Source organism: Arachis ipaensis, chromosome B10, assembly GCF_059453495.1.
Source record: "Arachis ipaensis isolate K30076 ecotype BB chromosome B10, ASM5945349v1, whole genome shotgun sequence".
NCBI classification, from domain to species: Eukaryota; Viridiplantae; Streptophyta; class Magnoliopsida; order Fabales; family Fabaceae; genus Arachis; species Arachis ipaensis.
In genome coordinates, this window is record NC_142435.1 from 13,012,204 (window position 1) to 13,039,353 (window position 27,150).

General features: G+C 38.6%; 1 non-coding gene and 1 pseudogene across 1 annotated transcript; one reads left to right on the forward strand and one right to left on the reverse strand.

Annotated features, from left to right (window-relative positions):
• Positions 1–15,301, reverse strand: part of LOC107620146 (U11/U12 small nuclear ribonucleoprotein 59 kDa protein-like) — a 43,083-nt pseudogene extending 27,782 nt beyond the window's left edge.
• On the forward strand, positions 9,555–9,662 carry LOC148579188 (small nucleolar RNA R71). Its single transcript, XR_015895767.1, has one exon. It is a non-coding gene; the product is annotated as a small nucleolar RNA R71 (small nucleolar RNA).
• Positions 15,302–27,150: the final 11,849 nt, after the last annotated feature.

Here is a 27,150-nt window from a genome sequence, read left to right on the forward strand (position 1 = left end):
TCTAGTGATTTACCTCATTCCAACAATTCATGCTTCTTTGCTTTTGTATTTTCTCATCTTACGGTGTTAATTTCTATTTTTCATGACCGATGTACCATAAGCAAAGACGGAAGTGAGAGAAGGAACACGCAGCAACCGGTTGATCCGCCAGCTGAAGGTGGCAATTCGAAAAATAGCCATACCCCCTTGCTCATCTTTGAGTGCACCGAGGACGGTGCAAACTTTTAAGTGTGGGGAGGTCGTCCGACCAGTCGGTGTTTTTTGGGTGACAAATTTCTAACCCCAACACTTTTGCATTTCAATTTTAGGTCTTCTAGGATTTTTAGTTGTATTTTATTATTTTGCATATATATGCATAATAAGCTTAGTCAAAATAATGAGATTTTTCAAGAAATTTATCTATAGGGCACCCCAATTGATTGAAAAATTTTTTTAGAACTTGCTTGAACTCCACATTGTGGAACATGATTTTTGAGCTAAGAATACAAGCATGTGAGATTTGAGCCTAATTGTGTAGTTACATCATACAACCACTTATTTTCATTCTTGTGTGTATTATTCTCTTTCTATGAATGCAATCTTTGATTTGTTTGATTCTTTATGTCCATTATTTTGTTTATGAATGCACTTATATGATTGAGGCCATTATTTCAATTAGCTCACTTATCCAAATAGCCTTACCTTTTATCCTCCATTGTTAGCCAATTTTGAGCCTATGCTTAACCCAATTGTTCTTAATTTTAGTACATTACAAGCCCTAAGCGAAAAATAATAAATGTCCCTTGTTTGGATCTTTGATTAGCTTAGGCTAGTGAGAGTGTTTATCATTTGATTTTGGGAACGTTAGGAACATTGGGTAGAGATAAAAGTGTATTTTTTTGGTTTTGTTGAAAATTATGGGAATTGGGTACATACTCATGCATTGAATGTTAAACTATATGCATTGATGCTCTTGTATATATTTTAGTTTGAAAAGAAAAAAATGAGAAAAACAAAAAGAAAAAAATATATATATAAAGAAAAAAATAGAAAAAGAAAGAAAAAAAAAAGTAATAAAAAGGGGACAAAATGCCCCAAAGTAAAGTTTAATAAAAATCAATGCATATGTGTGATGATCAAAAGAGAATGCATGAGTATGTGAAAAAGTGAAGAATGGGTAGTTAAATTAGCTTTGAGATTGTACAGGTTGCTATATAGGTTAGGTGGGAAGTTTAAGCTTATCAAAGATTCAAATTCTAGTCCACTTGACCATATATATGCCCTTACCATGACCCTAGCCCCATTACAACCTATGGAAAATTCCTCATGATATTTGTATGCATGCATGAAATAATTGTTGATTGTTAGATGAAAAACAAATCTTAGAAAGCATGATTAGGGGAGAATTGAGTGAATCAACCCCATACACTTGAGTGACTAGAGCGGATACACATCTGGTGAGGGTTCGATTGCTCAATTACATGCTTCCACCTATGATCATCTTTTCTTGCAAGTTTGTGAACTATTTTTAATAACTCAATTCAATTGTGGGTTAGCTTTGATTGCTATTGCTTTAGCCCTTGTGCTTGTATATGTATTCTTGGAAATTGAATTATTTTGACCAAGTAATTGCATTCATTTAGATAGTTGCATATAGGTAGATTGCATGTAGGTAGTTTGCATTGAATAAATGTTGATACCCTTTGTTTCTTTCTTGATTTTAGCATGAAGACATGCTTGGTTTAAGTGTGGAGAGGTTTGATAAACCCTAATTTCGTGGTTTATCTTGTGCTTAATTTAGGAAATTTTATCACCTTTTTCCCACATTTATTCAATGAAATAGCATGGTTTTGTGATTCTCCCTTAATTTGTGCTTAAGTGTAAAAACATGCTTTTTAGGCCCTAAATAGGTGATTTTAATTCACTTTAATTCCATTCGATGCCTTGATGTGTTTATTGAGTGATTTCAGGTTCATAAGGCAAGTATTGGATGGAATAAATGAAGAGAAAAGCATGCAAAGTGGAGAATTCATGAAGAAATGAGCATTTGGAGAATTGAGGGCCACGCGCACGCGTCATCCATGCGTACACGTGCATTGAAGATTTTCAAGCCACGTGCACGCGTCATCCACGCGTACGCGTGAGTAGGAATTTCGGCCAGCGACGCGCACGCGTCATTTACGTGCACGCGTGACACTCAGCACGTGACCCACTTAAAGTGAAATCGCTGGGAGCGATTTCTGAGCTACCCAGGCCCAAATCCAACTCGTTTCTGAGGGTATTTCATGCAAAATTGAAGATTGAGCAAAGGGGGAGCACTTAGTTAGTCATGATGAGCCTTGAGTTAGTTTTCTAGAGAGAGAAGCTCCCTCTTCTCTCTAGAATTAGGTTAGGATGTGGTTAATTTCTCTTAGATCTAGATTTGATTACTTGATTTCATCTTGTTTCCTCTACAATTCCTTGTTCTAATACTTCAATTCTTCTTGTTTCTTTTGTTAATTTTACTTTCATGTCTTTTTTATATTCATGCACTCATGTTGAATTTGGATCTCCTTTAATGCAATTTAATATTTGATGTTCTTTTGATTGTTGATTTGAGTTGTGATCTCACTTTCCTTGCAATTGGTAGTTGGTAGATTTTACTATTTCTTGCAATTTATTATGCTTTCCTTTTATGCCTTCCAAGTGTTTGACAAAATACTTGGTTGGATGTTAGAATAGATTTTGAGCATTCTTGGCTTAGAAAAAAAATTAGGTGATCTTGAGTCATGGATACCCAACCCATATTGGTGATCTAGAGTTGTCAGCTAGTATTATTTCCATTGACTCTAATCTCTTGCTAGTTCAATTGGTGAGTTGATTAGGACGTTTGGATTGAGATTAGCTAGTCTTGTTAGACTTTCTCCGAGTGTGAAGATAATATGTTACTGGTGCACGAAATTGTGATCCCATTAATGTAGTGCTCTTTGTTATTGTATGGAATCATTATTATGGCTCTTTACTATGTGTGGACACAACTCCGTACAACTAACCAGCAAGTGCACTGGGTCGTCCAAGTAATACCTTACGTGAGTAAGGGTCGAATCCCACGGAGATTGTTGGTATGAAGCAAGCTATGGTCACCTTGTAAATCTCAGTTAAGTTGACTCATATGGGCTACAATATATTATGTAATTAAAACATAAAGTAAGGATAGAAATACTTATGTAAATCATAGGTAGGAATTTCAGATAAGCGAATGGAGATGCTTTTCGTTCCTCTGAACCTCTGCTTTCCTGCTATCTTCATCCAATCAGTCTTACTCCTTTCCATGGCTGGCTTTATGTGATACATCACCACTGTCAATGGCTACTTTCGGTCATCTCACGGGAAAATGATCCAATGCCCTGTCACGGCACGGCTAATCGTCTGGAGGCATCACCCTTGTCAATGGCTTCATCTTATCCTCTCAGTGAATAATATGCTCACGCACCCTGTCACGGCACGGCTATTCATCTGTCGGTTCTCGATCATGCTGGAATAGGATTTACTATCCTTTTGCGTCTGTCACTAACGCCCTGCAATCGCGAGTTCGGAGCTCGTCATAGTCATTCAATCATTGAATCCTACTCGGAATACCACAGACAAGGTTTAGACCTTCCGGATTCTCTTGAATGCCGCCATCATTCTAGCTTACGCCACGAAGATTCTGGTTAGGAGATCTAAGAGATACTCATTCTAGCTTTATTTCATGTAGAACGGAGGTGTTTGTCAGGCACGCGTTCATAAAGGAGAAGGATGATGAGCGTCACACATAATCATCACCTTCATCATGTTCTTGAGTGCGAATGGATATCTTAGAAGAGAAATAAAAAGAATTGAATAGAAAACAGTAGTACTTTGCATTAATCTTTGAGGAACAGCAGAGCTCCACACCTTAATCTATGGAGTGTAGAAACTCTACCGTTGAAAATACATAAGTGAAAGGTCCAGGCATGGCCGAGATGGCCAGCCCCTCTGATCTAAGAACCAGACATCCAAAGATGATCCTAAGATCCTAAGATGATCAAAAGATGCCTAATACAATAGTAAAAGGTCCTATTTATAATAAACTAGCTACTAGGGTTTACATGAGTAAGTAATTGATGCATAAATCCACTTCCGGGGCCCACTTGGTGTGTGTTTGGGCTGAGCCTGAGTGTTGCACGTGCAGAGGCCATTTGTGGAGTTGAACGCCAGTTTCTGTGCCAGTATGGGCGTTCAACTCTGGTTTTGGATCCTTTTCTGGCGCTGGACGCCAGATTTGGGCAGAAGGCTGGTGTTGAACGCCAGTTTACGTCGTCAATTCTTGGCCAAAGTATGAACTATTATATATTGCTGGAAAGCCCTGGATGTCTACTTTCCAACGCAATTGGAAGCGCGCCATTTCGAGTTCTGTAGCTCCAGAAAATCCACTTTGAGTGCAGGGAGGTCAGAATCCAACAGCATCAGCAGTCCTTCTTCAACCTCTGAATCTGATTTCTGCTCAAGTCCCTCAATTTCAGCCAGAAAATACCTGAAATCACAGAAAAACACACAAAATCATAGTAAAGTCCAGAAATGTGAATTTAACATAAAAACTAATGAAAACATCCCTAAAAGTAACTAGATTCTACTAAAAACATACTAAAAACAATGCCAAAAAGCGTATAAATTATCCGCTCATCACAACACCAAACTTAAATTGTTGCTTGTCCCCAAGCAACTGAAAATCAAATAGGATAAAAAGAAGAGAATATACTATAAATTCCAAACTATCAATGAAACATAGTTTCAATCATATGAGCGGGACTTATAGCTTTTTGCCTCTTGAATAGTTTTGGCATCTCACTTTATCCATTGAAGTTTAGAATGATTGGCATCTATAGGAACTTCAGATTTCGAATAGTGTTATTGACTCTCCTAGTTCAGTATGATGATTCTTGAACACAGCTTCTTTATGAGTCTTGGCCGTGGCCCTAAGCACTTTGTTTTCCAGTATTACCACCGGATACATAAATGCCACAGACACATAATTGGGTGAACCTTTTCAGATTGTGACTCAGCTTTGCTAAAGTCCCCAATTAGAGGTGTCCAGGGTTCTTAAGCACACTCTTTGTTTTTGCTTTGGACCTTGACTTTAACCGCTCAGTCTCAAGTTTTCACTTGACACCTACACGCCACAAGCACATGGTTAGGGACAGCTTGGTTTAGCCGCTTAGACCAGGATTTTATTCCTTTAGGCCCTCCTATCCACTGATGCTCAAAGCCTTGGGATCCTTTTTATTTGCCCTTGCCTTTTGGTTTTAAGGGTTATTGGCTTTTTCTGCTTGCTTTTTCTTTTTCTTTCTATTTTTTTTTCTCTATTTTTTTTTCGCCCTTTTTTTTTTCTGCAAGCTTTGTTCTTTGCTGCTTTTTCTTGCTTCAAGAATCGTTTTTATGATTTTTCAGATTATCAAATAACATGTCTCCTAGTCATCATTCTTTCAAGAGCCAACATATTTAACATTCTTAAACAACAACTTCAAAAGACATATGCACTGTTCAAGCATACATTCAGAAAACAAGAAGCATTGTCACCACATCAATATAATTAGGCTAAGTTCAAGGATAAATTCGAAACTCATGTACTTCTTGTTCTTTTGAATTAAAACATTTTTCATTTAAGAGAGGTGATGGATTCATAGGACATTCATATCTTTAAGACAAAGTTACTAACTACTAATGATCATGTAATGAAGGCACAAACATAGATAAGCACATAACATAGAAAACGAAAAACAGAGAAAGCAAGAACAAGGAATGAATCCACCTTAGTGATGGTGGCGTTTCCTTCTTGAGGAACCAATGATGTCCTTGAGCTCTTCTATGTCTCTTCCTTGTCTTTGTTGCTCCTCCCTCATTGCTTTTTGATCTTCTCTTATTTCATGAAGCATGATGGAGTGCTCTTGATGTTCCACCCTTAGTTGTCCCATATTGGAACTCAATTCTTCTAGGGAGGTGTTGATGTGCTCCCAATAGTTTTGTGGAGGAAGGTGCATTTGAGGCATTTCCGGAATCTCATGGTGAGGAGCTTCTTGCACCTCTTGAGCTCCATGACTGGGCTCTCTTGCTTGCTCCATCTTTTTCTTAGTGATGGGCTTTTCCTCTTTAATGAGGATATCTCCCTCTATGTCAATCCCAGCTGAATTGCATAGGTGGCAAATGAGGTGAGGAAAGGCTAACCTTGCCATGGTGGAGGACTTGTCAGCCACCTTGTAGAGTTCTTGAGGTATAATCTCATGAACTTCCACCTCTTCTCCAATCATGATGCTATGGATCATGATGGCCCGGTCTATAGTAACTTCAGACCGGTTGCTAGTGGGAATGATTGAGCATTGAATAAACTCCAACCATCCTCTAGCAATAGGCTTGAGGTCCAATCTTCTTAGTTGAACCGGCTTGCCTTTGGAGTCAATCTTCCATTGAGCTCCTTCTACACATATGTCCATAAGGACTTGGTCCAACCTTTGATCAAAGTTGACTCTCCTTGTGTAGGGGCGTGCGTTTTCTTCCATGTATGGCAAGTTGAACGCCAACCTCACATTCTCCGGACTAAAATCTAAGTATTTCCCCCGAACCATTGTAACATAGTTCTTTGGATCCGGGTTCTTACTTTGATCATGGTTCTTGGTGATCCATGCATTGGCATAGAACTCTTGAACCATTAGGATACCGACTTGTTGGATGGGATTTGTTAGAACTTCCCAACCTCTTCTTTGAATTTCATGTCGGATCTCCGGATACTCATTTCTTTTGAGTTTAAAAGGGACCTCAGGGATCACCTTCTTCTTGGCCACAACATCATAGAAGTGGTCTTGATGGGCTTTGGAGATGAACCTTTCCATCTCCCATGACTCGGATGTGGAAGCTTTTATCTTCCCTTTCCCTCTTCTAGAGGATTCTCCGGTCTTAGGTGCCATTAATGGTAATGGAAAAATAAAAAAGCTATGCTTTTACCACACCAAACTTAGAATATTGCTCGCCCTCGAGCAATAAACAAAAGAATAGAAGAAGAAGAAGAAGAAATATGGAGAGGGAGAGGGAGATGTGGTTTCGGCTAAGGAGAGTGTAGAGGGTTGTGTTGTGTGAATTTGGTGAAGAATGGAGGTCTTTATATAGGGAATGGAGGGGGGTTAAGGTTCGGCCATATGGGTGGGTTTGGGTGGGAAATTGGTTTTGAATTTTGAAGGTAGGTGGAGTTTATGAGGTAGGTTTATTGGGAAGAGTGGGTGGATGTGAGTGGTGAAGAGGTGATGGGGAAGAGAGTTTGAGGTGATTGGTGAAGGGTTTTTGGGTAAGAGTGTTTATGGGGTTGTGTGAAAGAGAGTGGTGAGAAGAAGTGAGTGGAGGTAGGTGGGGATCCTGTGGGGTCCACAGATCCTGAGTGGATCCTATGGGGTCCACAGATCCTGAGGTGTTCAAGGATTTACATCCCTGCACCCATTAGGCATGTAAAAATGCCTTTGTATCCAACTCTAGGCGTTCAGCGCCAGGTTGGTGGCCATTTTGGGCGTTCAACGCCCATCTGTGTGCCATTTCTGGCGTTGAACGCCAGAACCATGCCTGTTCTGGCGTTCAGCGCCCAGAAGCTGCCCATTTTGGGCGTTCAGCGCCAGAACCATGCTCTGTTCTGGCGCTGAACGCCAGACAGATGCTCCTCCAGGGTGTAATTTTTCTTCTGCTGTTTTTGATTCCGTTTTCAATTTTTATATTTATTTTGTGACTCCACATGATCATGACCCTAAGAAAACATGAAAAACAATAAAAATAAGAATTAGATAAACATTGGGTTGCCTCCCAACAAGCGCTTCTTTAATGTCAATAGCTTGACAGTGGGCTCTCATGGAGCCTCACAGATGTGCAGAGCTTTGTTGAGACTCTCCAACACCAAACTTAGAGTTTGGATATGGGAGTTCAACACCAAACTTAGAGTTTGGTTGTGGCCTCCCAACACCAAACTTAGAGTTTGACTGTGGGGGCTCTGGTTGACTCTGCTTGGAGAGAAGCTTTTTCTGCTTCCTCTCCATGGTTGTAGAGGGAGATCCTTGAGTTTTAAACACAAGGGACTTCTCATTCCATTGAAGGAATATTTCACCTCTGTCAACATCAATCACAGCTCTTGCTGTGGCCAGGAAAGGTCTTCCTAGGATGATGGATTCATCCTCTTCCTTTCCAGTATCCAGGACTATGAAATCAGTAGGTATGTAAAGGCCCTCAACCTTTACTAATACATCTTCTACTTGTCCATAAGCCTGTTTTCTTGAGCTGTCTGCCATCTCCAGTGAGATTTTAGCAGCTTGCACCCCATAGATTCCCAGTTTCTCTATTACAGAGAGGGGCATGAGGTTTATCCCTGAACCAAGGTCACACAGAGCCTTAAAGATCATGGTGCCTATGGTACAAGGGATTATGAACTTTCCTGGATCCTGTCTCTTCTGAGGCAATGTCAGTTGATCCAGATCACTTAGTTCATTGATGAACAAGGGAGGTTCAACTTCCCAAGCATCAATGCCAAATAATTTGGCATTCAGCTTCATGATTGCACCAAGAAACTTGGCAATTTGCTCTTCAGTGACATCCTCATTCTCTTCAGAAGAGGAATACTCATCAGAGCTCATGAAGGGCATAAGGAGGTTCAATGGAATCTCTATGGTCTCTAGATGAGCCTCAGAGTCCTTTGGTTTCTCAGAGGGAAGCTCCTTATTGATCACTGGACGTCCCAGGAGGTCTTCCTCCTTGGGATTCACGTCCTCTCCTCTCCTCACAGGTTCGGCCATGGCGCTTATGTCAATGGCCTTGCACTCTCCTTTTGGGTTCTCTTCTGTATTGCTTGGGAGAGTACTAGGAAGGATTTCAGTGATCCTTTTACTCAGCTGGCCCACTTGTGCTTCCAAATTTCTAATTGAAGACCTTGTTTCATTCATGAAACTTACAGTGGCCTTAGATAGATCAGAGACTAGATTTGCTAAATTAGAAGCATTTTGTTCAGAGTTCTCTGTCTGTTGCTGAGTGGATGATGGAAAAGGCTTGCTATTGCTAAACCTGTTTCTTCCACCATTATTAAAGCCTTGTTGGGGCTTTTGATCCTTCCATGAGAAATTTGGATGATTTCTCCATGTTGAGTTATAGGTGTTTCCATAAGGTTCACCTAAGTAATTTACCTCTGCTATTGCAGGGTTCTCAGGATCATAAGCTTCTTCTTCAGAAGATGCCTCTTGAGTACTGTTGGATGCAGCTTGCATTCCATGCAGACTCTGAGAAATCATATTGACTTGCTGAGTCAATATTTTATTCTGAGCCAATATGGCATTCAGAGTATCAACCTCAAGAACTCCCTTCTTCATAGGCGTCCCATTACTCACAGGATTCCTTTCAGAAGTGTACATGAACTGGTTATTAGCAACCATGTCAATGAGTTCTTGAGCTTCTGCAGGCGTTTTCTTTAGGTGAATGGATCCACCTGTAGAAGTGTCCAATGACATCTTTGATAACTCAGATAAACCATCATAGAATATATCCAGGATGGTCCATTCTGAAAGCATGTCAGAAGGACACTTTTTGGTCAACTGTTTGTATCTTTCCCAAGCTTCATAGAGGGATTCACCTTCTTTCTGTCTGAAGGTTTGAACATCAGCTCTAAGCTTGCTCAGCTTTTGAGGAGGAAAGTACTTGGCTAAGAAAGCCGTGACCAGCTTATCCAAGAGTTCAGGCTGTCTTTGGGTTGAGAATCCAACCATAATCTAGCTCTGTCTCTTACAGCAAAAGGGAAAAGCATGAGCCTGTAGACTTCAGGATCTACTCCATTAGTCTTAACAGTATCACATATCTGCAAGAATTCAGTTAAGAACTGAAAAGGATCTTCAGATGGAAGTCCATGAAACTTGCAGTTCTGCTGCATCAGAGAAACTAACTGAGGTTTCAGCTCAAAGTTGTTTGCTCCAATGGCAGGAATGGAGATGCTTCTTCCATGTAAATTAGAATTAGGTGCAGTAAAGTCACCAAGCATCTTCCTTACATTATTATTATTTTCGGCTGCCATCTCCTCTTCCTGTTCGAAAATTTCTGAAAGGTTATCTCTGGATTGTTGTATTTTAGCTTCTCTTAATTTTCTCTTCAGAGTCCTTTCAGGTTCTGGATCTGCTTCCACAAGAATGTTCTTATCCTTGCTCCTGCTCATATGACAAAGAAGAAGGCACAGAAAAATAATAATAATAATGGAGATCCTTTATACCCCAGTATAGGGATCCCTGTGTGAGTGGAAGAAGAGGGGGAGACAAAGAATGTAATATAATGGAAGAAACACAGCTGTGAGGATGGAAGAGAGGTGAGATGAGATGTTAGGATATGAATGAATAAATAGAATGAGATGAGAGAGAAGGAGGGAATTTTCGAAAATTAATTTTGAAAAGGAGTTAGTGATTTTTGAAAATAGTTTTTGAAAAATGTTAGTGATTTTCGAAAATTAAGATTTAAAAAAATAAAATAATTAATAAATTAAAAAGAAATTTTGAAAAAGGGGGAAGATATTTTCGAAAATGAGAGAGAGAGAGTTAGTTAGGTGGTTTTGAAAAAGTTAAGAAACAAACAAAAAGTTAGTTAGTTAGTTGAAACAAATTTTGAAAACCAATTTTGAAAAGATAAGAAGTTAGGAAGTTAGAAAAGATATTTTGAAAAGATATTTTTGAAAAAGATAAGATAAGAAGATATTTTTGAAAAGATTTGATTGAAATTAGTTTTGAAAAAGATTTGATTTTTAAAATCACAATTAATGACTTGATTCATAAGAAATCACAAGATATGATTCTAGAACTTAAAGTTTGAATCTTTCTTAACAAGCAAGTAACAAACTTCAAATTTTTGAATCAAAACATTAATTGATTATGTTATTTTCGAAAATTTGATATAAAAATAAGAAAAAGATTTTTGAAAAATATTTTTTTAATTTTCGAAAATAACTAAGAATTTTGAAAAAGATTTGATTTTTGAAAAAGATTTTGAAAAAGATAAGATTTTCAAATTGAAAATTTGATTTGACTCATAAGGAACAACTTTGATTTTTAAAATTTTTTGAAAAAGTCAACTCAATTTTCGAATTTGATGAGAGAAAAAGGGAAAGATATTTTTTGATTTTTGAATTTTTATGATGCAAGAGAAAAATACTAAAAGGATGCAATGCATGAAATTTTTAGATCAAAACGATGAATGCATGCATGAATGCTATGAATGTCAAGATGAACACCAAGAACACTATGAAGAACATCAAGAACATATTTTTGAAAAATTTTTTAATGCAAAGAAAACATGCAAGACACCAAACTTAGAATTCTTTAATGCTTAGACACTAAGAATTCAAGAATGCATATGATAAACATGAAAAGACACAAAACAAAAAATCATCAAGATCAAACAAGAAGACTTACCAAGAACAACTTGAAGATCATGAAGAACACTATGAATGCATGAATTTTCGAAATATGCAAGATGCATATGCAAGTGACACCAAACTTATAATGTGACTCAAGACTCAAACAAGAAACAGAAAATATTTTTGATTTTTATGATTTTCTAAATTTTTTTTTTTTTGGATTTTTCGAAAATTAATAGAAAAGGGAAAATAAGGATTCTAAAATTTTTAATATGAATTCCAGGAATCCTGCATTCTTAGTCTAAAGCTTCAGTCCAGGAATTAGACATGGCTCCTAGCCAGCCAAGCTTTCAATGAAAGCTCCGGTCCAAAACACTAGACATGGCCAATGGCCAGCCAAGCTTCAGCAGGTGATTGAGGATCAGCAGCAGGTTGATTAGCAATAACTAGCTTGCTCTTGATAACAAATTGCAAGCCTCAGTCCAAATAAATTTAGACATGGCTTTACAGCCGGCCAGGCTTCACATGCTTCATGAAACACTAGAATTCATTCTTAAAAATTTTGAATAAAATTTTGAAAACATTTTTATTTTTTTCGAAAACAGATGAAAAATTTTTTTGAAAATATTTTTGAAAAATTTTTGAAAAGAAAACAAAACGAAAAGAAAATTACCTAATCTGAGCAACAAGATGAACCGTCAGTTGTCCAAACTCAAACAATCCCCGGCAACGGCGCCAAAAACTTGGTGCACGAAATTGTGATCCCATTAATGTAGTACTCTTTGTTATTGTATGGAATCATTATTATGGCTCTTTACTATGTGTGGACACAACTCCGTACAACTAACCAGCAAGTGCACTGGGTCGTCCAAGTAATACCTTACGTGAGTAAGGGTCGAATCCCACGGAGATTGTTGGTATGAAGCAAGCTATGGTCACCTTGTAAATCTCAGTTAAGTTGACTCATATGGGCTACAATATATTATGTAATTAAAACATAAAGTAAGGATAGAAATACTTATGTAAATCATAGGTAGGAATTTCAGATAAGCGAATGGAGATGCTTTTCGTTCCTCTGAACCTCTGCTTTCCTGCTATCTTCATCTAATCAGTCTTACTCCTTTCCATGGCTGGCTTTATGTGATACATCACCACTGTCAATGGCTACTTTCGGTCATCTCACGGGAAAATGATCCAATGCCCTGTCACGGCACGGCTAATCGTCTGGAGGCATCACCCTTGTCAATGGCTTCATCTTATCCTCTCAGTGAATAATATGCTTACGCACCCTGTCACGGCACGGCTATTCATCTGTCGGTTCTCGATCATGCTGGAATAGGATTTACTATCCTTTTGCGTCTGTCACTAACGCCCTGCAATCGCGAGTTCGGAGCTCGTCACAGTCATTCAATCATTGAATCCTACTCGGAATACCACAAACAAGGTTTAGACCTTCCGGATTCTCTTGAATGCCGCCATCATTCTAGCTTACGCCACGAAGATTCTGGTTAGGAGATCTAAGAGATACTCATTCTAGCTTTATTTCATGTAGAACGGAGGTGTTTGTCAGGCACGCGTTCATAAAGGAGAAGGATGATGAGCGTCACACATAATCATCACCTTCATCATGTTCTTGAGTGCGAATGGATATCTTAGAAGAGAAATAAAAAGAATTGAATAGAAAACAGTAGTACTTTGCATTAATCTTTGAGGAACAGCAGAGCTCCACACCTTAATCTATGGAGTGTAGAAACTCTACCGTTGAAAATACATAAGTGAAAGGTCCAGGCATGGCCGAGATGGCCAGCCCCTCTGATCTAAGAACCAGACGTACAAAGATGATCCTAAGATCCTAAGATGATCAAAAGATGCCTAATACAATAGTAAAAGGTCCTATTTATAATAAACTAGCTACTAGGGTTTACATGAGTAAGTAATTGATGCATAAATCCACTTCCGGGGCCCACTTGGTGTGTGTTTGGGCTGAGCCTGAGTGTTGCACGTACAGAGGCCATTTGTGGAGTTGAACGCCAGTTTCTGTGCCAGTATGGGCGTTCAACTCTGGTTTTGGATCCTTTTCTGGCGCTGGACGCCAGATTTGGGCAGAAGGCTGGCGTTGAACGCCAGTTTACGTCATCAATTCTTGGTCAAAGTATGGACTATTATATATTGCTGGAAAGCCCTGGATGTCTACTTTCCAACGCAATTGGAAGCGCGCCATTTCGAGATATGTAGCTCCAGAAAATCCACTTTGAGTGCAGGGAGGTCAGAATCCAACAGCATCAGCAGTCCTTCTTCAACCTCTGAATCTGATTTCTGCTCAAGTCCCTCAATTTCAGCCAGAAAATACCTGAAATCACAGAAAAACACACAAAATCATAGTAAAGTCCAGAAATGTGAATTTAACATAAAAACTAATGAAAACATCCCTAAAAGTAACTAGATTCTACTAAAAACATACTAAAAACAATGCCAAAAAGCGTATAAATTATCCGCTCATCAGTTACATTCTTCCATCGTCAGGGATGACGTAATAAGATAAATTCTTATTAATTATTGTTATTAGTGACTAGGATAGAAAGCCTACATTCTCAACCCTTGCCATGAATGTCTCTCTTCATTACTTGCTTTCTTTACTTGCTTGATTTACTTTTCTTGTCATTTAATTTCTTGCCCCTTTTATCAATCAAACCCCCTTGCACCTTCATAGCCAATAATTAACCACTTCATTGCAATTTCTTGTGAGACGACTCGAGGTTTAAATACTTCGGTTAATTCTTATTGGGATTTGTACTTGTGACAACCAATATTTTTGCATGTGAGGATTCTTTGTCGGTTTAGAACTATACTTGCAACGAGATTTCATTTGTGAAATCCTAAACCATACAAAGAAACCGATCATCATTTACCAAAGACTACAATCGTATATCTAATTTTGAGAATCATGTACTTCATATTTTGGACATAAATTAATCATGTAGACAGCAAACATGCTTTTCCTCTTTGACCTAGCAACAACAAAAGCTTACTAGCAAATTCAGTCAAAGTAAACAGTAAGCAAGCAAAAACATCAATACCTTGCAATTTGCAGCATCCTTAGAAATCTACATTGCTCTCCATTCATCAGCTTCTCGGCCAATGCAATGAAATTCCTCTCGCTCCTATATTTTTTATTTTTTGACAGAGAAAGGATTATGGAACCAAACATAGAACGAGTTTCAAGAAACGGCTATAATAAAGGGCAATGAAAACATCTCACAAAAACAAAGGGAAAGTAACCTTTGCTAGCATTTCTGCAATACGCTTCCTTTTCTTCTTCTGCCAGTGCTTATTTCTTTTGGACTTGTACACTTTATTCGCAAACCTTGTAGTCGCAGATTTCTCCTCCCATGGACTTGCTTCATGCGCAACATATCTGAATGGCTCCAACGCAGATCTTAACTTTGACATCAAATAATTTTCTGCTTCAACTGCCAACGATTATTGGGATTCTATATTAACCCTTATGTCTTGCAAATATTCTTGAAAACCAGGCAGATAAGTTTCGTTAGATCCATGTTTCACATCTTCTAACGACACTTTACCATCTTTGATCATCATTAACATCTCTAGCTCCTTCTGCGTAAGAAAAACAACAAGTTTATTATTTTGATAAGAATGTAATTGACTAGCTTACAACATAAAAGCTATTAATTTTGTAGAAACATTAAGTTTAAAAAAGTGAAATAATATATAAAGCCAAAAAAAGATATATTGCCTTTGCAAGATTAAGAGTATCCTGCAATTCTCTGAGGTGTTTACAAACATTTCGATTTTGCCAAAATGAATTGAATTTGGTGGTTCAAGAGGTAACATTGGAAACTGAGGAGATCCAAGAGGATGAGGTGATGGTACAAACTGAAAATGAAATGGATTCATTTCTTTTAAGAATACCGTACTCTGTAATTCAGAGACTAACTCTAAATAAATAAATAACCAAAAGAAGAAACAAAATCAACAAATAAAACAAAAAAAACCATGATATTCATAATCAAATTATAAAATATTGAAACAACTTCATTCCAAAGTGATAGAAACATAAAATTACCAAAATACAAAGATTCATAACAGTGTAAATTCCTTCTCCCAGGTTACACATAAAGAGGTTCAGCGTCAAGCATGTAAAACAATGAAATCATAGGTGTAACACTAATAAGTTCATTCTAAAATCACCTGAGTAAATCTATGTGGCATGGATATTACTAATAAATATTGAAGAACTAGTTTTGTAAATGAAAAATGGCAGAACAAAGTAGGAAACTAACTTCAATGCTGTTCTAAGGCAGCTCTCTGGTTTGCTGATCGCCTTCTGCGCAGTAGTGGGGTGTTTTTAGACGAATTGGACTTATTTTCTTTTTAACGACTTTTTTATTTGGGTCTACGCACTATAATAAGATGAACGCTTTGGACTTTTAATCACAGTCTAAGCAAATAAAGTCTAAGTTAATAACCAAAAGTAAGTTTAAATAAAATTTAATTTCTTATAAAATACTTTTTTAATAATTTCTACAAAAAAAAAATTTGGTTATATAAATTTTTAAACTTGCCTATCTTACTCTATCAGCAACTAAAGTAGTAGGTTAAATATTGATGTAATTTGTTTTGCCATGTAAGTATTTACTTTTTTTATGTCAATGTTTAATCTAACACAACTTTAGGTAATATAATATATAAACGCTAAAAACAAAAATAGATCATTTTTAAATTTTACCTAGAATAATATAAAAAATTAAATTATAAAATAAAAATCTAAAAGAATATATTTCATATAAATAATAAACTTCTTTGAAGATTGACGGAAATGAATATAAATGTTAGTATAAAAAAGCTTTTTTTTTATAAATTAAATGAAGAAAATGAAGATTTTTGACCGCTTTGTCGATTTTGGCATAATCTTTCGTGCACATTCTCGTAGAGAAAGAAATTTGTATCCTTTTTAGCAACATCCTTGAAAATTCTAAAATTTGTTTATTACTTGTCTAAATAAAAGTAATAGATTAAATGTTGACGTAGTTTCTTTTGCCATGTTAGTATTTATTTTTGTTACGTTAATATTTAATCTAACACAATGTTAGGCAATATAATATATAAATGACAAATATAAAAATAGATAATTTTTAAATTTTACTTAGACCAATACAAAGAAATAAATTACAAAAATAAAAATCTAAAAAAATATTTCATATAAATAAAAAACTTATTTAAAGATTGATGGAAGTGAATATAAACATTAGTATAGAAAAGCGCATTTCTCTAAATTAAATGAAAACGAGAAGTTTTGGTGACAATCTTGTCGACTGTAGCATAATCTTTTATGGACACATTTCTACAAAGAAAGAGATTCGTGTCCTCTCTAACAACATTTTTGAATTCTATAATTTTTTATTACTCATCTAAATTAAAGTAATATGTTAAATGTTGATGTAAGTCGTTTTCCGTTGCTAGTATTTACATTTGTTACGTCAATATTTAATTTAACACAATGTTAGGTAATATAATATATAAATGATAAAAATAAAAATAGATAATTTTTAAATTTTACTTATATCAATATAAACAAATAAATTATAAAAATAAAATAAAAAGCTTATTTAAAAATTAATGGAAGTGAACATAAATATTAGTGTAGAAAACGACTATTTTTTCTATATGGAGATAATTTGAGTGTTTTGGTTGGAAATTGGCCTTTTTGGTATAATTGCATGTCGATGCATGCTGTAGGTAGAGCAGACCCAACACGCAGGTCACGTGTTGAGTTAGCACGCAGAGCACATGCTGGATATGTATTCAGATTGGGGCCAACACACAAGGGTGTGTTGGACACGTGTTAGCTATTGATTCGATGTGATTCCAACATGTGACATGCGTAGTGGGTGCTCTGCCTATAAAAATCGAAATTTGTTACTATTTTACTTTATTACGAGAAAAGTATTTTAGTGTATTATTGGTGTGATGGAGGGTCTTGCAAATATATTGGTGTACCACAATGGGGAGATTATACGAAATACACATGAGAAAGAAAGATTCGCATATAAGAATCTGTTTTTGTTTGTGTAAGACCCAAAATCTTTGAAAAGTCTTATTATGATCAAGTCTCAAATCATATAGTTATTTATAGTCTTAATTTCAGAAATCATTTTATTAAAGATAATTAAGGCAAGTTTTGATTTATTGAATTTGAGATGAGTTATGATTATTATCCAATTTCATAATTATTGGATTATTTTCTATATTTGAATTATAAAGTTGGTAGCTGTGAAATAATGAATATTTTATATGATTTGGATTAGATAAGTAATATTTTGAATATTAATACTGCTATTTTGGAAATTAAATAAATTAAGTATATTATTTCTAATTATTTGGTTGGGACATTTTATTGAAAATAAAGTGTAAAATTGATGATCAAATGGTATTTTTATACATTATTATTGTTGGATTAGAATTTATTTCTCATTACTATATTATCCCTATTTTAAGTGAAATTACTAAAATGCCCATGCCCTTAACCCTAATTTTTGAAAATGAAGCCCTAACCCTAAAACCCTAACCTATGACCCGGTAACCCATTGTTTCCCCATGCCCCAGCTGCAGCCAAAACCCCCTTCTTCCTAACTCAGCAGCAGCATTTCTTTTCCATGATGGAAAAGGAAAACAGAAACAGAAAAGGGAGAGGGAGTCTAAGTCATGCCAGGGGAAGAGAAGAGGGAGGGGCGAGCCAGCGTCGGTGGGCCTTGCCATCGCCTCCAAGCTGCTCGCCGTTCGCCACCAACGTCAAAGAAGTGGTATGACTTGTGAGTGAGAAGGACGTGGGTTGAAGCCATCGTCATTGCTGGCACCGAGAAAGAGAGACTGCGCGACAATGAAGGAAGGGCACATCGGCCAGAGACACGAGGAGCACGACCCACTGCGCCGTCGTCGATCCCTTGCCGTCGAGCTCGAAGGAGCAGGGGGAAACGACGTTGGGTTTGAGAGAGACATAGGTGGTGCGACACCAGGGAGGAGGCGAGCTGTTCGCGCCACCATTGCCGAGCCATAGCGCCGCCAACGCTGGGTCTCTCACTGCTGTGCGAGACCGCCACCATTACTAGGGAACGATGCTGCCAAGGGACCCGCGGAGAGAGTGTGAAGGTGCGGCAGTCGTGGGTAATTGCTGCAATGTCGCCGTTGTGCTGTCGAGAGGGAAGCCACCGGGTCGTACAGAGGAGAGGAGGCAGAACCGCACCCAGCCACCGCCGCTTCCGCCGCCATGAAACCCCACAGCGCCTCTGGTTGCCGGAAAACGGTGGTGGATGTTGGGGCTGGGTTAGCGCCGCCACTGCTGCTGGACGTTTCGAGCTGCTCCGCCGTCTCTGCCGCCGGAGAATGCAGCTTAGTCACCGGAAAAGCCCTGCCGGTAAGGGTCCTTGCATTTGGTCTTCATTCCTTTCTATTCATGGGTCTTTATCGTCATGACGTTGTTGTGCAGTCGCGGTTGTCGGAGTCTTTCATTTGCCGCTGCCGCTTGAGGTGGTTGACGGAGCCGTTGCCAGGTTGATATGGAGCTGCGGCTGTTTTGTTAGTTCAGTAAGTATTTGTATTTCGAAAAGCCTCGCGTTAGTATTCTGTTATGTTCGGTTAATGAATATGAGTTTTGATAACGTAGGGTCGAGTCCTGATTATTGTATGTTGCGATTAGTGTTGCTATGGTTATTGCGAACGTGACTGGGAGCTGAGGTTTTGGTTGCTGTCAGTTCAGGTTGAGGCGGAAAGGACTCTGTGAGGCGTTTGGGTTATGGAATTGCGTTTTGTGGTAGGGGCGCTTTCCAAAACTATATTTTATATATTGGAATTATTACATATGGATACTGATGTGAGTGAATGTGTATTTGGTGATTGTATCGGCCTTATGTATGGCTTGATTTGCCTTGGTTGGTTATGAACGTCTGTTGGTTGAATTGTTGTGTGGTTTTGTGAAACGAAATGCTTTTCAAGTTGATTCTTTTAAAGCTTTGAGATCGAGTTTAACCTGTTGAGAATTGATTTTAGTTAATTTTATTGAGAATGTGAAAAATAGAATCCACTCTTGAATTCAGCCTGGCTTGCTTTAAATGATTTGGTTTGATAAATGATTGTTGCTGAACAGTTTCTTTAAAGCTTTGGTAATGAGTTAATTTGGTTGATATTGGTGTGATTTTGAAACGGTTTCTTTGAGATATGCCAATGAGGCGACTGTTGGATTTAGTTTGATTTTGAATTGATTTTGGATTCTGGACTGTTGAAAAGGATTGTGGAACGGTTTAGTTGGGACCCGAACTGGGTGGCAAAGTCCAAGTTTTAGGGGAGATGCTGCCGAAATTTCTATGAAATCCGAGTATTTATTGAAATATTTTCTGGAAAAATGATGAGTTAAAGATTTCTACTATTTTATCTGAATTATTAAGAAAGGGGTGACTTATGCTTTTGAAATGAATTATTAGAAAGGAAATTGTGATTTAGTCTTATTTCTTAAGCAAAGTATTACATTTCCCTTGTGAACAAGTTATTTAAATGAAACTTAAGCTTTAAGGCTGCTTGAATGTGAAAAGGGTTTATGCATTTGGATTTGACTTGGGGGTTTCAATTAAAGAAGTTTCAATGGCTTTGAAAGAACCCGAGCGTCTATTGACAAGTCTCATTTTAAAGTGTTTTGGGAAAGGTTTTAAGTACTCCTTGAGTTCTGAATTTTTATAAGACTAAAACAATTTCTGAGCAGTTGAAACGCTTTAGAATTTCCTCATGTGGTTGAAGTTGATTTTTGTTTAAGTAAAAGAAACGGCTTTGAAAAGAGTAATTGACTTTATGACTCTGTATGGCTTAGATCCTATTTTGTTACTCAAATCAGGAAGCCAATGTTTTAATGATTTTAAGTGAATTTGAGAAAATGAGTTATATTAATTTTCCCTAAAGACTTGGGACTCTGCCGAGAAACTTTGTTATAAAATCCCATTGTTGGATGGATGATTCTGAATGTTTCAAAATGAATCTTTAACTTTCCATGGTTATGGAAGTTTTGAAAAGAGGATGCCGAGAGTGGCATGGTTTTAAAAGGGGAATTTACCTTGAGTAAAAGTGGCTTATGAGCCTGAGATGATTTGAGAAATGAGATCTTTAAAGCCAAGGCTGAAAAGAGTTGAAACTTGATTTCAAAGTGAAATGATTTGGGAAAAAGTGATTTATGGCTTAAATGCCGGTTTTATGAATTGATGATGTTGAATGTGGAAGTAATGTTTTGTTGTGAGCCGGAATGGCTGTGTATGATTATAAATATTGGTTGGTTCTGGATTGAACCGTGAGCCGGAATGGCTGTGTACGATATGAATATTGGCTGGTTCTGGACTGAACCGTGAGCCGGATGGCTGAGATGGATGTTGATCCATGGATGAGATTGAATGCATGTATATGCTGAATCATTGATAAATGTGAATGTTGCACTTCCACTATCAGAGATAAGAGTTTCCCTGGGAGAAAGCAGTGGCTAGCCACCACGTGCTCCAGGTTGAGGCTCAAAGCTCTTTTTACCCTATGTCGTCAGGGTGGCCGGGCACTGTGAAAGCCCCGGATGAGCTCACCCCCATAAATATTCACCAGTGAGGGTAATGGATGTGGATCATGATTATGATCAAGTTTATATTAAGTATAACTTGAGTTGGGGAGACACGACAGAGGGACAGTCCAATGGTTAGCTACCAGGACTTGTCGGGTTGGCTCTATAACCGACAGATGATATCATCAGCCACTAGGAACAGGCATGCATCATATGCATTTATGTGACATTATTTGGGTGTGCATATTGTACTTGGTTTGCCTTTGTGACTATTTGAGATTATCTGCTACTTGCTCTACTTGCTGTAACTGTTTGTTTGTGCTTGAACCTCCTATATGTGTTTGCAACTGGGACTCTGTTGGATTGTGGTGATTGGTTGTTGTTGGATTGTTGGGCCTAGGGCCGTGGTTGAAATGAGACGGACCGATGGTTGGTTTCGATTTTGTGTTTCTGATTTGGAATAGTATGAAAGGCTATTTTTGGTTTAGCATAGATAAACCTTTTGAAAGGCTTTCGAAATATTGTTTTAAATGAACAATTTCCTCTTTCAGAAAGGATTTCAGATTTTCTCTTTTATTGTAAACCGTGATTTTTGAAAAGAGGCATAAACGGTTATTAATCACTGGTACGGTTTATCTTCACGTATCCTATTACAGTAATTCCCAAAAACCCTCTACTGAGAACCCTTTCGAGGATGATGTTCTCACCCCCCTACATTTTTCCCCTTTCAGGATATGGGCGCAGAAGTCACGAAGAGTTTATTTAGTTGTTGTTGAAATGCTCTGTATTGCTTTAGACTATTATTTGTACCCTCGCCTTTATCTTGAGATATTCTGTAAGAGGGATAGGATATATATATATATATATATGGATGTACTCTTTATGAGTTTTGTAAGTTGTATGGTATCTATGGATGTATGTTATCGGATGAAAGTATTTTTGGGAGCGGTATTGCGGTTTAAAGTTTCAAACAGGCTCATATTTTAGTATTAAATAATATAAAAGTCGTCGTAATGTCCGAGCTATCAGAGTCGCGCAGCCGGAAGCGTGAGCTTTGGTAGTTAGGGTGTTACAGTTTGTGGTTCCATGCACTGTGATGTTCGCTGAACTATAGTACAATCTCTATCAAAGCATAGTGATGTTTTAAAGAGAGTTGGCAATATTCTCTATAGGAGTCCTGTTCCGAGGGTTACCTGAAACTGGAGGTCGATCTCGGACGAGATCTTCCGTACTGGTCGGAGATAACGTGTCCGGCTGGCTGATGAATGCCGGAGCTGTTGTATTCGACTTGTTGGACTTGCTGCACTGCTGATCCTTGGCCACCGGAAGGTGGGGGGTACCTGCAAGAGACTTCGATGCTTAAGTTAGCACGGGTATTAAGCAGGTTTTACATAGAATCAAAGTATGAGTTATACCTGGGTGCTTCAGTGTATTTATAGTAGTGTGGGTTGACCTTTCTAATAAGATAAGTTAGTTATCTTATCTTATCTTATCTTACTTTAAGTGAAGTCAGCTTATCTTCAAGGGAACCGCCTTTATCTCTATAGGCTTGGATTGCCTTTGGATTTGGGTCGTGTTCCTCTATTTGGGCCCTTTATTGGGCTTTTCTGTCGATTTAGCCGACCTCTTTGAGAAGAGGTCAAGTAGCCTGACCTGAAGAGGTCGGTCGCTTTGTCGCCAATCATCCCAGGTCGGATAGCTCGACCCAGGGTATGAACAGTGCCCCTGCTTGAGCTCGGTCTTTTTGCTGAGGTCGAGTCTTTGACTTCAGTCCTTCTTTGGCGAAGCCGAACTCAAGCATTTTGTCGATTCCTTTCTTTGTAGAGTCTTTTTGAATGTGGAACGTTTTCCTTTAAAAGCGCGCGCTTTTATATCGGCGCTTTGGAAACGTGCGAGGGTTTAATACCCTCATTAATTGACTTTAAATGTCCCGTTTCCCTTGGTTTTATTTTGAATTTTGCCATCAGAAACGGTTTCTCTTCTTCGTTCCTCTTCGTAACTTCTCCCTTTACTCTCTCATTTTCTGTTTTTCCTTAGAGTTTCACAGTTTCTTCCTGCGACGCCTGCTCTTCTACTGCTTTCTGTGGAAAAGGAGTGATTTTGGGTTTCTCCTTCTGTCTTCTTCCGGCGAATTTTTTCCGTTCGAAGGGTGGCTCTGTCGCTTCTTGCTCTTCAGCTTTCTTTCGAGGTTTTCTTCTATTTTCCAGGTTCGATTTTTCCTCCTATGTCATTTTTATGCCTATTTTGAGAAAGTTTTTATCTTAGTTGGGAAAAGTTTGGATCTTTCTACTTTCTGCTGTGCCTGATCACTGTGCGTTTCGTAATTTCTTCGTCTTTTGCATGGTCTTTTTTGCTTTTCCTGTTGCTTGATACCTTTAGGGTTTTTGCATGTTGTGAAATGCTTTTGATTTTGAAGCTTTGGAATGATAATTTTGTCTGATTCTGAAAAAAAGGTTGCATCTTTGGTGATTTTTGCTTGGTATGTTTGCTGTTGTTTCTTGCTGATAGACTGTAGGAAGATGATTTTCTGTTTTGTTTGTGTTTTGTCTTTCTCCTATGAAAAATGCTTGCTGTTTGAGGTCTTCTATTCTTGTTTGCGGGATGCCGGGACGTAAGTAGATTTTCCTTGATACCTCGCTTTGTTACTGCCTCCAAAGGATGCCCCAGAAGTTTTAGTTTGAGTCTTGGGGCTTCCTTTTTCTGTGTATTCGCCCGCCGAGATGTTTTTGAGTAATACATTCTTCTTTTCTTTTGTAGGGTTTAGTTGGCCTCATGTTTTCCCGAAATAACGTTGTATAGATGCCTTCCCGGGTTCCTGAGGGTATAGCCGATTGGGTGGACTCGATGGTTCTTATGTGTGTCTCTCTGGTTGATTCTGAATTTTGTGCACAGCTTAGACAGTTTCATAGTGTTTGTAGTAATTCTAGTGATGAGAAGAACTATGAGCTTGTCCCTCCCTCTTCTGATGAAAGAGTCTGCTTTTCTACTCGGGTTGTTGATGATCGCCCCTTCTTTTATGTTTATGATTTTTTCTTCAGTCCGCTGGGTATCACCCTTCCTTTTACTCCATTTGAAACCGATCTGTTATGGTCCTGTAATGTTGCCCCCTCTCAACTTCACCCAAATTCCTGGGGTTTCATAAAAATTTTCCAATTGTTGTGCAATGGTTTTGGTATTCCTGCTTCCTAATCTCTCTTTTTCTATCTGTTTGTCTTGACTAAGCCCGGTGTGGTAAAAAAGAAGTCAGCTTGGGTCTCCTTCCATTCCACCCAGGGAAAGAAGGTCTTTTCTATGTTTGACGAGTCGTTCCGTGATTTTAAAAACTACTTTTTCAAAGTCCGAACTGTTGAAGGAGCTCGGCCCTTTTTTCTGGATGAAAATGACGAACCTGCTTTTCCCTTGGAATGGCAAAAAGATATGAGGGTCTCTAGATATGCGTGAAAAATGCTGGATGAGGCTGAACGAGCCTTCGTGACTGTCTTGGAAGATCGCTGGGGTCATCCTCCCCATCTCGACACAAAGAAATTTCTAACCAATCTTTCTCTTCTTTAAACTGAACTGGGTATCTTGTGTTTATCTGTTTATGTTGCTTGTAGCTGCCTTTCCGACTTATCCGACTTGTAGCTTAACTTCTGTTTTATTTGCAGAGGCAATGAAGAATAATGAAGCTATGAAAGCTTTTAAGAGGGCGCAGAGGGCGACCGCTGCCAGGAATATTGCGGCCAAGGCGGCTGGGGAGGGGTCCTCCCAAATGCGCGAGAAGCCATCAGTGCCGAGTTCTCCTGGGGTGAAGAAGGTGGTCCCTACACCCCGAGTTCATTTGGTGGATCCTCACCCCACTTCTGCCCTCCATCTGTTGCTCCTCCCAATAAAAAACAAAAAACAGCCGAGCCCTTTGACCTCGATGCTCCTGATTTCAATGCCATTGAGTTTGTGGATCAACAAATCGGTCCCTACGGCTCCCTCTCTACGGATGATGTGTCCATCCTCCATCACTTGGAATTTATGGCCCGAAATCACGTAAAGATGGCGTATATGGCGGCCGCCATATATCGGACTGCTCAGAATCTCCCTCTCCATGCCACTAAAGCGTTTATGGAGGAGGCAAAACAAGAGTTTGATCGGATGAGGGAGTTGAAGGAGGAACTTGAGATAAAGGTAGCCAAGCTGGAGAAGGACTTAGAGAACGAGAAGGCGAGTTCTCAATCACTGGCAGCTTCTTTGAGGTTGGCTGAGGACATAACCCTGATGCACAAGGATAGTTACGTTACATCCTATCGGGAGATGTTGCGTCTGAGGGGGGAGCTCGACAATGTCCGGGAAGATTATTCTGAGCTCCAAAGTCATCTCGTTGGCAGCGTGACTGCTGCTTACGAGAACTTGAAGGAGCAAGTTCGGGTTATTGCTCTCGAGGCCGATCTCACTCCCTTTAGCTTGGACAACATTGTCAGGGATGGCAAGATTGTCCCTGATGATGATGATGAGGTCGATCCCCTCCCTGTGTCTTCTGCCAAGGTGTCAGTGCCTACGGTTCCTCCTGCCAAGGTCGATCCTCCCGCTTTTGATCCTGACTGTCAGATTTTAAACCGGGACGATGGTACTGTGGATGCTGTTCCTCTCCAGGCTCGCCCTCCTTCTCCTCAGACTGATGCTGCTAAGAAGCCTTCTAACCTTTAGCTGATTTATGTTGGATATTTTTGCAGTTGGCCCGGCTTGTGGGCTTTAAAACTCTTTGGTTTATTTTGTTGACACTCTTTCTGGTTGCTTGTTTAGCAACATTATTTAAAAACACAATGAATAGCTTCTAAGCTTTTGGGTCTGACCCTGAGGCTTTTACATCACATTTGCTTGCGCCTGTCTTGGCTTCTTTGAGGGCTTGTTTGCTTAGCTTCTTTGAACCGGTTTGTTGTCGATGTGTGGATCCAATTTAACAATCCCTGCCCGACTTCTTTGTTTTTTTCCAAGTAGTTGACCGGTGTCAATCTTTTTCAAGTATTTAAAGTAATCTTCTTTTTTGGACCTTGGTCAGGTCTCTTTTAGAGATTACTTTTATAACCGATTTGTGGGAGACCGACTTCTTTATGTCGTTCTCTTCTAAGTTACTTCGTAATTCTCTTTCTTGGACCTTTGTCTGGTCTCTTTCAGGGATTACTTTTATAACTTTCCGTTGTAGGAGACCGACTTCTTTGTGTCGATCTCTTCTAAGTTACTTCGTAATCCTCTTTCTTGGACCTTGTTCAAGTCTCTTTCAGGGATTACTTTTATAACTTTTCGTTGTAGGAGACCGACTTCTTTGTGTCGATCTCTCCTAAGTTATTTCGCAATCCTCTTTCTTGGACCTTGGTCAGGTCTCTTTCAGGGATTACTTTTATAACTTTTTGTTGTAGGAGACCGACTTCTTTGTGTTGATCTCTCCTAAGTTATTTCGCAATCCTCTTTCTTGGACCTTGGTCAGGTCTCTTTCAGGGATTACTTTTATAACTTTTCGTTGTAGGAGACCGACTTCTTTGTGTCGATCTCTTCTAAGTTATTTCGCAATCCTCTTTCTTGGACCTTGGTCAGTTCTCTTTCAGGGATTACTTTTATAACTTTTCGTTGTAGGAGACCGACTTCGTTAGGTCGGTCTCTTTCCAGGTTATTTTTGTAATCCTCTTTCTTGGACCTTTGTCAGGTCTCTTTCAGGGATTACTTTTATAACCCTTTTTATTTTCGGCTGACTTTGTTAGGTAGAGCCCTTCTAAGTTAAAGTAATCCTCTTTAATAGGGTTGGCCAGACCTCTTTCCAGGGTTTACTTATAACTTGGGTTGACTTGGTCCGACTTCTGGACGTCGGCCAGTCTTTAAGTTATTATTTTAGCTATCCGTAAGACCTCGTCAGGTTCTTTTTTGGATTGCTTTCGATAACTTCTTACATTATTCTGTGTTTATTTTTGCCGATTTGTAGAAAGTGGTTGGCATCTTTAGATCGTCCTTTGGGTGAATCGCGCTTTCACCTTTATCGGACGGTTTGTCTTTATCGTGGTCGTGCAGTGAAATTGTTTTTCACTTTCTGTCGACCTGTCGCTTTATAATCGGATGATGAATTCTTCAGATTAATGCATCTTGAATTCTTGTAGAAATATCTAAATAAACTTTATTCAAAGTAAAAGTGCAAATATATACA